The sequence below is a fragment of the Elephantulus edwardii genome, unplaced genomic scaffold (genome assembly GCF_000299155.1).
Source record: "Elephantulus edwardii isolate Elephantulus edwardi_28Jun2011 unplaced genomic scaffold, EleEdw1.0 scaffold00068, whole genome shotgun sequence".
Classification (NCBI taxonomy): domain Eukaryota; kingdom Metazoa; phylum Chordata; class Mammalia; order Macroscelidea; family Macroscelididae; genus Elephantulus; species Elephantulus edwardii.
This window is the reverse complement of record NW_006399818.1, coordinates 15,265,004-15,275,492: the sequence shown is the minus strand read 5'-3', so window position 1 is coordinate 15,275,492 and position 10,489 is coordinate 15,265,004. Positions and strand designations below refer to the sequence as shown.

Genomic DNA, 10,489 nt, shown 5'->3' with positions numbered 1-10,489 from the left:
AAACCCCTGGCTATGGTGTTTCCCTTGTTAAAATACTCTAATATTCTTAAATAATCTGTATTCTATCTTGAACCACGTAAAAAAAACCATAATGAAATAATTCTTTATGCAATCGTTTAACACATAGAGGAATTACCATGAGTCACAATTGCTTTGCTGAGAACTGGCAGGTTCCCTGATTGGTAAAAGCAGTTAAGTGTTGTAGTAACTGAAAGGTAGGTGGTTCAAATCTACTGAGAGGTGCCTCAGAAGAAAGATCTGGTGATTTCCTTTTTACAAGAAAAAAAAAGTTACAGTCATTTCAATGCTTAATGAAGAAGTTTTCCTCTTACACTCATCGATCGAGTCACCGTGGGTCAGAATCGACTCAATGGCAACTCGTTTCCACCACTAGATTGCAAGCACCATGCAGGCAGGGACCCTGTCTCTCTTATTCACCAACAGGGAATTTTGGTGGCTTAGTAGCAAGGAGCTGTGCTGACAACCCAAAGGCTCTCAGTTCAAATCCAGCAGCTGCTCCACAGAAGAAAGATGGGCACTCTCTTCCTGTGTGATTTATTACCTTTGAAAAGCTGGCGGATGGTCAGCTATGAATCAGTTCCGACTTGTATATAACAAGCCATCAAGTATAGCCCACACCATGGTATGTCCTTGATAATGGTCTTTGAATGGATAAATGAGTGGGTTACCAAATAGTTTCACTGTCTCCTTCTACTCCCTATTAATCCTATTAAATGAACCCCTAAATGTCTTCAAATTGGACATTGGAAACTATCATGTTCTCTTGACTACTGCCATTTCCTCCCCTTTTCTGACGTAGCTTGTTCTAGGCCTTGACAGACAGAGGGAACAGTGATAATCGTAATACCAGTTAAGTTTTGAAATGCTTGTTGTTAGGTGCCATCAAGTCGACCATGACTCACAGCAACCCTGTGAGCACCATGTCTGAACCTTGCCGTATCCTGCTCTATCTTCACAATCCGTCCTGCCCAAGCCCCTTGTGATCGTCTCTGTGTCTGTCCAACTCAGCGAGCGGCTTCCTCTCTTCACTGATCCTCTACCTTTCCTGACATGACGTCTCTCTCCAAGGACTGATAACTCCTAAAAACAAGCCAAATGTAACTGAGATGAGGCTTCACTGTCCTTGCCTCTAAGAGGCATCCTGGCTTCAAGACAGACAGACTTGTTTGTTCTTTTGGCTGTTCCTGGTATATTCAACACTCTTTGCCAACACCACAAAGCAAATGCTTCCATTCTTCTTCAGGCTTCCTTGTCCATTGTACAACTTCCAGATGCATTTGAAAACACTTAGTACAAGTCAATAGGTGTCCCTGGGTGAAACAGCAGTCAAGCACTCGTCTGTGAATTGGAAGGTTAGTAGTTCAGATCCACCACCCAGGGCGCAACTCAAGTCATTGCTGTTGAATCAGAACCAACTCATAGTTGACCTTCTAGTGTGTTTTCAGAGGCTAAAATCTGTCATTACAGAAAGAAAAAGACCGCCTATCTTTCTCCTGCAGAGCAGCTGGTGGAGTCGAACATCTTACCCACTAAGTCACAAATCATCTACTGAAAACCCTGTAGAACACAGTCCAGCTGCGACACACGTGGAATCACCATTAGTTAGAACTGACTTTATGACAACCAGTTAATTAGCACTAGTCAATCACTGTGTTAAACTCTCGATAGATAAGATTTTCCTCTGGTCCACACAACAACCTTCTAACTTAGACACTCTCTCCTTTTCCATTTTGTATAGGTAGAAAAAGTTGCACAGAGAAGCAAAGGCACTTTTTTTTTTAATTTTTAAAGTCACTTTTTTTCAAGACCTCACCACCAGCAGGTCACAGAGTCTGGGCTACAGGCTCCCCACTATTCTCTCCCATCTCTTCAACATATGTAGATTCAATCATCTTGGATCTTCCAGTGTGGTGAGGAAAAATGAGATTCCTCAAATAATCTCTTAGTTGTTGTTGTTGTTGTTAGACATCATCCTGCTGAGTCCACTCATAGTGACCACCATGTACAACAGAACAAATGACTGCCTGGTCCGGCATCATGCTCGCCGTTGTCACTGTCCTTGATCCCGTAGCTATAACCGCTGTGTAAAATCCTGTGTTGAGGGGTTTCCTCATACTCTCTGACTTTGTACTTTATGAAGCAGGATGCTGTTACTCTCCTGACACCCTGTCCAAAGAACATGAGATGAGACCCACAACATCCTCGAGTCTAAGAAGCATTCTGACACACTTCTTCCAAGGTGTAGTTGTTTGTTCTTTCAGCCCTCCATGGTAAACTCAGTACTTTTCAACCCCAATTGAAGCAGGTGGTTGAACAGAACAAAAACTGCATGGTTTGAATCAAAAGCAGTGTGTGTCAGGGTTGTATCCTTTCACACTGTGTAATCTACCTGTTGTTGTTGAGAGGTGTTAGTGAGATAACTCCATCAGTCATAATGACCACATGAACAACAGATCTGGGCCTTTCCCATCCTACCATCCTCACAATCTCCATCACACGTTGCCATCACTGTGTCGATCACCTCGTCGAGGGTCTTCTCTCTTTCATTGATCCTCTACCTTTCTCAACACCATGCCTTTTTCCAAAGACTGGCTCTTCCTGACAACATTCCCAAGGTAGAGGAGATGAAGTTTCATTATCCTTGCACTTTGATGTCTATTTCTTGACATGAGAAGAGCCTTCTGAGAAACAGCTGACTCTTTTTAATGACCTGGTGAAACAGTCCACATGGAGTTGCATTACTAACTCAAAAAAGGCAGAATCTCTGTGGGGAATCAAGCCCAGGAGACAAACTTTTCCTAAGCGGTTTACAGCCTCCAAAAATCCATTGGAGATTCAGTTATGAGAGGTTCAGACTCAATGGTGATGAGGTGAAGTTGGGTTGAAGACATAGTTGACCCAGGAAGTTTATGAAAAGTCCTCAGACTGGCTTCTTCTCTGTGTAGACCCTTAGGACAAGCTAGATGACCTCCACTCGGAAGGCCAGTGAGTTCTACTGCAAAACTCCTCCCTTCCTCCTCAGGTGCCTCTTTTGTTCAAGTCTTCATTGATATGGACTCTTCAGAGGCTCCAACATGAACATGATCAGCCTTCACTTGGGGCTCCAGGTAGACCATGAGCCTTGACATCAGAACTCATCGTAGTTTCTCTCTACTTGGTGGATCTAAAGGTGACCCTTAAATCTGAGCTATACCTATAGGTGGGCAACTGCTTCAACCCAGGTCTTTAGAAAAACAGACCAGAGATATAAACACTGACATGAATGGACTGGCTCATGTAACTGTGGGTTGCTGGTGATACAGTGGCTAAAAGACTTGGCTATGAACCTGAAAGTTGAAGGTTTGAACTCCCGAGCTAGTCCATGGGTGAAGGTGAGGCAGTCTGCTTCTACACCTATTTACACCCTTGGACACCCTGTGGAAAAGTTCTACTCTATCCTATAATGTTGCTGTGAGTTGAAATTGATTCAGATTGAAATTAAAATATCTCCGAATTGATGCCTTTGGGTTGTGGTGCTGGAGAAGAGTATTGACCATACCATGGACTACCAAGAAAACAGGTCTGTCCTAGAGAGGGTAAGACCAAGCTGCTCCTTGGAGGCAAGGATTTTGAGGCTCCATCTCACATACTTCGGGCATGTAGGCAGAAGGGATCAGTCTTTGGAGAAGTATATCCTGCTTGGAAGAATTGAGAGGCAATGCAGGGAAGAAAAACCCTGAATGAGATGTTGCTGTTGTTATGTGCCATTGAGTTGCTTGCCATTCATAGAGACCCTATGTACAACAGCTCTGAATCCTTCTCTATTCTGAGCCAACATTATCATCTCTGACACACCAACCCCATTATCCCAGTCACTGAATCAATCCATCTCATCAAGAGTCTTTCGCTCTTGCACTGTCCCTCCACCCTCCCAAATATGACATCCTTCTCCAAGGACAGGTTCCTCCTTGCAACATGTCCAAAGTATGTCAGATGAAGCCTCAGAATCTTTGCCTCCAAGAAGCACCCTGGTTTCACCCTTTCTGGGATGAATCTGTTTGTTTTCCTAGCAGTCCATGGTATATTCAATACTCTTCTCCAGCACCACAGCTCAAAGGCATCAATTCTCCTTCTATCATCCTTTATCATTGTCCGGATTTCTGATGCATAGCAAGTAGTTGCAAAGGCCATGGCCTAGATCAGGCACACGTTGGTCTCCAGACTGACATTGTTGCTCTTCAGTACTCTGGAGAGGTCCCTGGCTGCATATTTTTCCAATGCAATTAGGGTTTTTTTATTTCCTGCCTACTGGTCTGAAGAGTGTTGATTGTGGAGCCAGGCAAGCTGAAGCTGTTAACAATCTCAGTCTCCTCTCCATCATCATGATGCTGCCAATTGGCCCAGTGGTAAGAATATTTGTTTTCTTGATGTTGAGCTTCACTCCATATTTAAGGCTGAAGTCACTGAACTTCTGCAGCAGGTTGAATCATCTGCATAACACCAATTGTTGATAAGCCTTCCTCCAATCCTGATGCCACATTCCATCTTATAGAGCCTAGCCTCCCAGATGATCTGTTCTACATAGGTAGATTGACACAGTAAATGGGGTATTGAGGATAAGTGTGTCAGAGAAAATGAGATCAGCTCAGAATAGAGCAGAGTTCAGAGCTACTGTGTGAATAGGGTCGCTATGAATCGTAGCAGATTCTACAGCTCATACCACCACCACAACAATCTGCTTTACTTGAGAACAATTGACTACCACATGCAACTCCTTTATAACAGCCACAGCCCTAGTGGCATAGTGCTTAGGGAGTTGCATTACTAATCAAAAGACTGAGCTTTTCTGAGGTTCAAATCCACCAGCATCTCCAAAGGAGAAAGACGGACCATCTCCTCCCCTGTATGATTTTTTTTTTTTTACAAAGCAAATTAGGTGTTTTTTTTATTCACATGCATTTTGTTTTACTACAATAATTACAATATTCATAATGTAATCACACTTTTCTCTTTTGTCCCTGTAATTTAAAGTCGCTCCCCTGCATGATTTACAGCCTCAGAAACCTAATGAAGGTTCAGCTATGAGTCGGTTCTGACTGAAAAGCAGTGAGCTGAGCTGTACTGAGGCCACAGTGGATAACTAGACCCCACAGCCTAGAAACATTGACACATGAAATTATCCACCATCACAGCATAAGGTGACGTTAAGGATGTGGCACACTTCTGAGAGACTATTGCCCATTTCAGCTGTCTTCTTCACTGCTTCGCTCTGGAATTTTCCTCCATAGCAAAAATACTTGTTGGAAATCGGATTACTTGGAGATATTTTAATGACCATAATGGTCTCTTAGACATCACAGACTCCTTGGAAAAAATGATGGAAGCTATGCACCATCTCCCTGGAAAATATTTATGAGCACAGAGTGCTGTGTACGTTTCAGGGAGGGGACGCACAAGCCGGATCGACTGCATGCAGGTGGAGGCCCTTGCTGGTAGCTTTCAACCCCAGCCTCCTGCAGTCCGCTGAGTTCCTAGAGCAATGTGGACAGCTGTGGGGGGTAAATTAGAGTTCAGGGTAAGGAAGCAGAGTCCTAGAGAGAGGAGAAGAGACGATGGAAAGGAAGCCAGCCTGAAGAAGACCATCACAGAGGGGGAAAGAACTTCAAAGAGAAAATTGCAGCTGGGTGCTCCAGCCTTCTTAACATCTCTCCACGCATCCCAAACCTCTTTACTGGGGAAAGGGAGAGGCCTGAGGCACAGAATCTCCAGTCCGCAGCAGCACCTACCCAGAACCGAAAGCCAAGGTGTTCTTTTTCATGGAAATTTGTTTTTTCTCAAATGATTTCATTTGATTCTAAAAGGAAAAAATAGGTGGTTGTTGTTGTTGTTGTTGTTACGAGCCGTCAAGTTGTCTATGACTCATAGCGATCCTATGTACAATAGCTCTGAACCCTGCTCTATCCTGTGCCGACCTTATTGTCTCTGACACACCTATTACCCCAGACACTGAGTCAACCCATCTCATCCAAGATCTTCCTCTCTTGCACTGTCCCTACACCCTCCCAAGCATGATGTCCCTCTCTAAGGACTGGTCCCTCCTTGCAACATCCCCAAAGTATGTTCAAAAGTGTGAGAATGAATAAGAATACCCATTAAACATGTCCCCAAGCCCCAAGTCACTCGTCCCGGCTGTAAGCATCCCTATGCCTTTCCTTTGTGTCTTTCTAGAACTGTTTTGGTCATTTGAAAGTCTATGTTGTTTGTTTGTTGTCTGTCATCAGGTGCTGTCTTGCATTTATTTATAAGCTTTATCTCTATTTATGGAAAAGTATACTGTTCACCATTGATGCTTTGATATCTATTTTTCTTTAAAAAGTGGCTGCTGTTGCCTCAGGACGCTGGTGCTGACAAACCCCTTAAGATTCCAGGAGATCCGTACAGAGTCCAACAAGCCCAGGAAATGGTATTGGAGTTAATTCATGATCAAGGGGGTTTCAGAGAAGTTCGAAATGAATACGGGCCAAGGATAGGAGGACATGAAGGAATAGATGTTCCCATTCTAAGATTTGCTGTAGAAATTGTAAGAGGGAGAAATGGAGAGATGATTAAAAAAATAAAAATGATGCTGATATTAAAATTCTGTTTAAAGCAGATGATGGAGCAACATGTGATAGAATAGCACAAATAACAAGACCTCCAGACTGATGCCAGCATGCTGCAGACATTATTACAGACCTCCTTCGAAATGTTCGCGCTGGAAATCCTGGTGGCCCTGGACCTGGTGGTCAAGGGAGAGGGCAAGGTCAAGGGAACTGGAACATGAGACTACCCGGTGGACTACGAGAATTTCATTTCATTGTGCCAACTGGGAAAACTGGATTGATAATAGGAAAATAGGAATCCCAGAGCACTGGATTGTGCTTCTGCAAAACCTATACTTGAAAAATTTTTTTTTAAAAGCCACCCTATACTTGGACCAGGAAACAGTCTTCAGAACAGCCGGGAAGCACTGCATGGTTCAAAATCAGGAAAGGATTGTATCAGGGATGCATCCTGTCTCCAAACCTTTTCAATCTGTATGTAGAACAGATCATTCAGGAAGCTGGGCTTTATGAATAGGAAGACTCATCAATAACCTAGGTTATACAGATTACACGACCTTGTTTGCTGAAATTGAGGAGGTAGTGCTTATTCCAGAAGGTCAAGGACTGTAGTCTTCACTATGGATTGAAGCTCAACAGCAAGAAGACAAAGATTCTCACTTGTGGGCCAATTGACAGCACCATGATGGATGGAGAAGAAATTGAGGTTATTAACAGTTACAGCTTGCTCAGCACCGCAATCAACACTCTTGGCACCAGCAGTCAGGAAATCAAAAGAAGCATTGTATTAGGTAAATCTGCTGTTAGGGACCTTTACAGAGTACCGAGAAGCAATGATGTCAGTCTAGAGATTAAGGTATGCTTGATCCAGGCCATGGTCTTCACAATTATTTGCTGTGCACCAGAGAGCTGGACAATGACTAAGGATGACAGACGAAGAATCAATGCATTTGAGTTGTGATGCTGGAGAAGAGTTTTAAACATACCACAGACCACCAAGAAAACAAATAGATCTGTCTTGGAGATGGTGAAACCAAGTTTCTCCTTGGAGGCTGGGATTTTGAAGTTCTTTCTATCTCACTTTGTGGCCAGGAGGGCCAATTCCTTGGAGAAGGACAGCATGCTTAGAAGGGCAGAGGGACAGTACAGAAGAGGGGAAACCCTGGATGAGATGGATTAATACAGTGATTGGGACAATGCGGGTAAGTGTGTCAGAATCAGTGAATCTGGCTCGGGACAGGGCAGGCTTCAGAGGTGTTGTACATAGGATCACTATGAATCACAGGCAACTAGACGGCACATAACAACAACAACAACAGGAAAAGGAGGTGAAACTATAAAAGCATAAATCAAAAGTCTGGTGCAGAAATAGAATTTAAGAGAAATTCTCCACCAAATGCAGACCCTAATATAAAGTTATTTACAATTCGTAGCAAGTAGATTACGCACGGCAACTCACAGAAGAAAAGGTTGGTGGCTCAGTAAGTCCTTTAGAGCCACCTGTCCCCCGTGGGCCATGTGGTGTCCTTGGCCCTCATGCACCTCCTGGGCCTCCAGGACCTGCACCTCCAATGGGACCTTATAATCCTGCACCTTCTAATCCAGGACCCCCTGGCCCCGCTCCTCGAGGTCCTCCGGCCCCATATGCTCCCAGGGGTGGGAAATGCCTCTTCTCACCGGCAGTAAGCTCCTCCAGACCCAGCCAAGGCAGGAACAGACGTGAATTCAGCCGCCCAGGATGCTTAGGACACTCACTATTATCAGCAGTCAGCACAGCCAGCACCTGCAGCTCCTACAGGTGCACCGACTACAACTCAAACGGGCAAGATCAGAGAATGCAGCCCCAGCTGGACAGGCTGATTATACCAAGGCTTGGGAAGAATACTCTGAGAAGATGGGTCAACAAGGGCAGACGTAAGTTTATTCAAAAGCTTGGCAGGAATATTACGAGAAGCAAAGTTAAGTACTAGTTCCTGCTCCTAGTGGGACCCCACCAGGCGGTCGACCAGATGATAGTGCAGCCTGCGCTGAGAACTACAGCCAGCAAGCAGCCTGCTGTGCTCCGACAGGTCACCGGGAACACCGCAGCATCCTCCAGCACCTCGGGGCCAGTAACAAGAAGTGGACAGCACAGGATTTCCCTCATGGTGGTGGCGCCGAACCCTTTGTTAAATAGATGAAGGCATACCACTTGATGAAGATCTTCATTTTGGTTTTGATTTTAAAAAGAGTGTTTTCTTTCTTTTTTCTAATGTACAAAATAATTATCACTGCTGATAGGAAGTTAATAATTCTGTGTAGAAATGAAAATTGGTTTGTTTTTAGTATTTAGTGTAGATGTTCACATTCCAGCAAATGTATTTGCAACTATTATGTGGTCAATGCTTTGTGATAGAAATGTCCTTTTTCAATGGACACGGTCACTTTTTTCCAATGTATACTTTCACTTTTAAAATGTCTATTTTGTGCTTTGCAATAAATGATATGAAACCTAAAAAAAAAGTGGTTGCTGTTATTATGTGGCATTGACTCACAGCTGACCCTCTAGTGGGTGTTCAAAGGCTGTGGATCGATCACATGGGAAGAGAGTGCCCATCTTTTTCCTGTGGAGCAGCTGTTGGATTTGAACTGCATGCCTTTGGGTTGGCAGTGCAACTCCTTCCTCACCTCTAGGCCAAGAGACCTTCCTTTTGAAAGAAAGACAATTGCTTTAAAGGACTTTAATACACAGATGTGACAGATGTGGCACAGGAAGTAGGTGATGACTTGCATGGCAAAAGCTTGCCACCTGCAAAGGCTGCTCGTGGTTGGACTCTCTGTACCGTGGAGCAGTCTCTTCTTCCCTCCTTGCACCCAGGCAGGCTTTGGGGTGCTGTGGAAGGACAAGATGCCTCTTTAATGAAGAGTGACCCCACTCCCAGAATTCCCCTCTCAGGAATCAAAGGGAACCCACACAGAGGGTACAGATGCCGCCTGAGAATGTGCCCAGTCACCCAGAGCTGGTGACCAGCCCCAACTCTTACAAGAGCATCCAGAGTGCTGAGCTTGGGAGTGGGGTCTGTGTCTCCATGGTTACAGCCAAGTGATGGAAGCTTGATTTGATTGTGATTGACAGGTGCTCAGGTGTTTGCTTCCAGAAAGAAAGTGTCGTCTGGTCACTGAGTTTCTTCCTGCTGCAGGGGCATGTGTGTGCAGATGTGATGTGAGGGGTGTGTGTGTGTGTACGCGCAGGATCAGAGAAACTACAGAAATGAAGCAATGACTCAAGTTCCCTATCCCCAGCTCAGCGCCATTCTGCCTAGTGGAGCTTTATGATTATGGATAAAATATTAATGCCTTTTATTTATGCATTAATGAATTTCATTATAAATACAATTAACAACCCATTCTTCTCAGCTACACCGCCTCATGAATTTAATGAACGCAGTTTAAAGAGTGCAGCACACTGTCATTATCTCTAAGTGAATTCAGATTTCAGACGCTGTATGCAGAAACTCAGAGCCTGCCCTTCGAATTCTGAGGCAAGTTCACGTCTTATGAACTGTTTAAGGAGCTGCATTATATTCAAAAGAAGTGGGACATGTTTACTGTTGCGCAGAAGAATTTTAAGATTAGCTTCAAAAGGGCTGTGGTTTACGACCTGAAGCAAAGGTCTGTTATTTCGTGCTGTCATGACAACTAGTGAAATTGGAAGTGCAATGAATGACTGCCCCACAACTTCCCTTGCCCATTCAGCTCTTGCAGGAAAAAGATCCCAAAAAAGGAAATGACTTTCCTTATGCAGAGAAGTGGGAGCAGTTTTTTTCTCAACTCAGAGTTGCAGATCGCAGTTCTGTGCCAGCACACAGAATTATTCACACAAGCCAGTCACATCCTCCGGCGGGAAG

The 10,489-nt window shown here is 44.2% G+C and overlaps 1 pseudogene; it reads left to right on the top strand.

Annotated features, from left to right (window-relative positions):
• The first annotated feature begins 6,158 nt into the window (after positions 1 to 6,158).
• Positions 6,159 to 8,778, top strand: LOC102848000 (annotated as a pseudogene).
• The last annotated feature ends 1,711 nt before the right edge of the window (positions 8,779 to 10,489 follow it).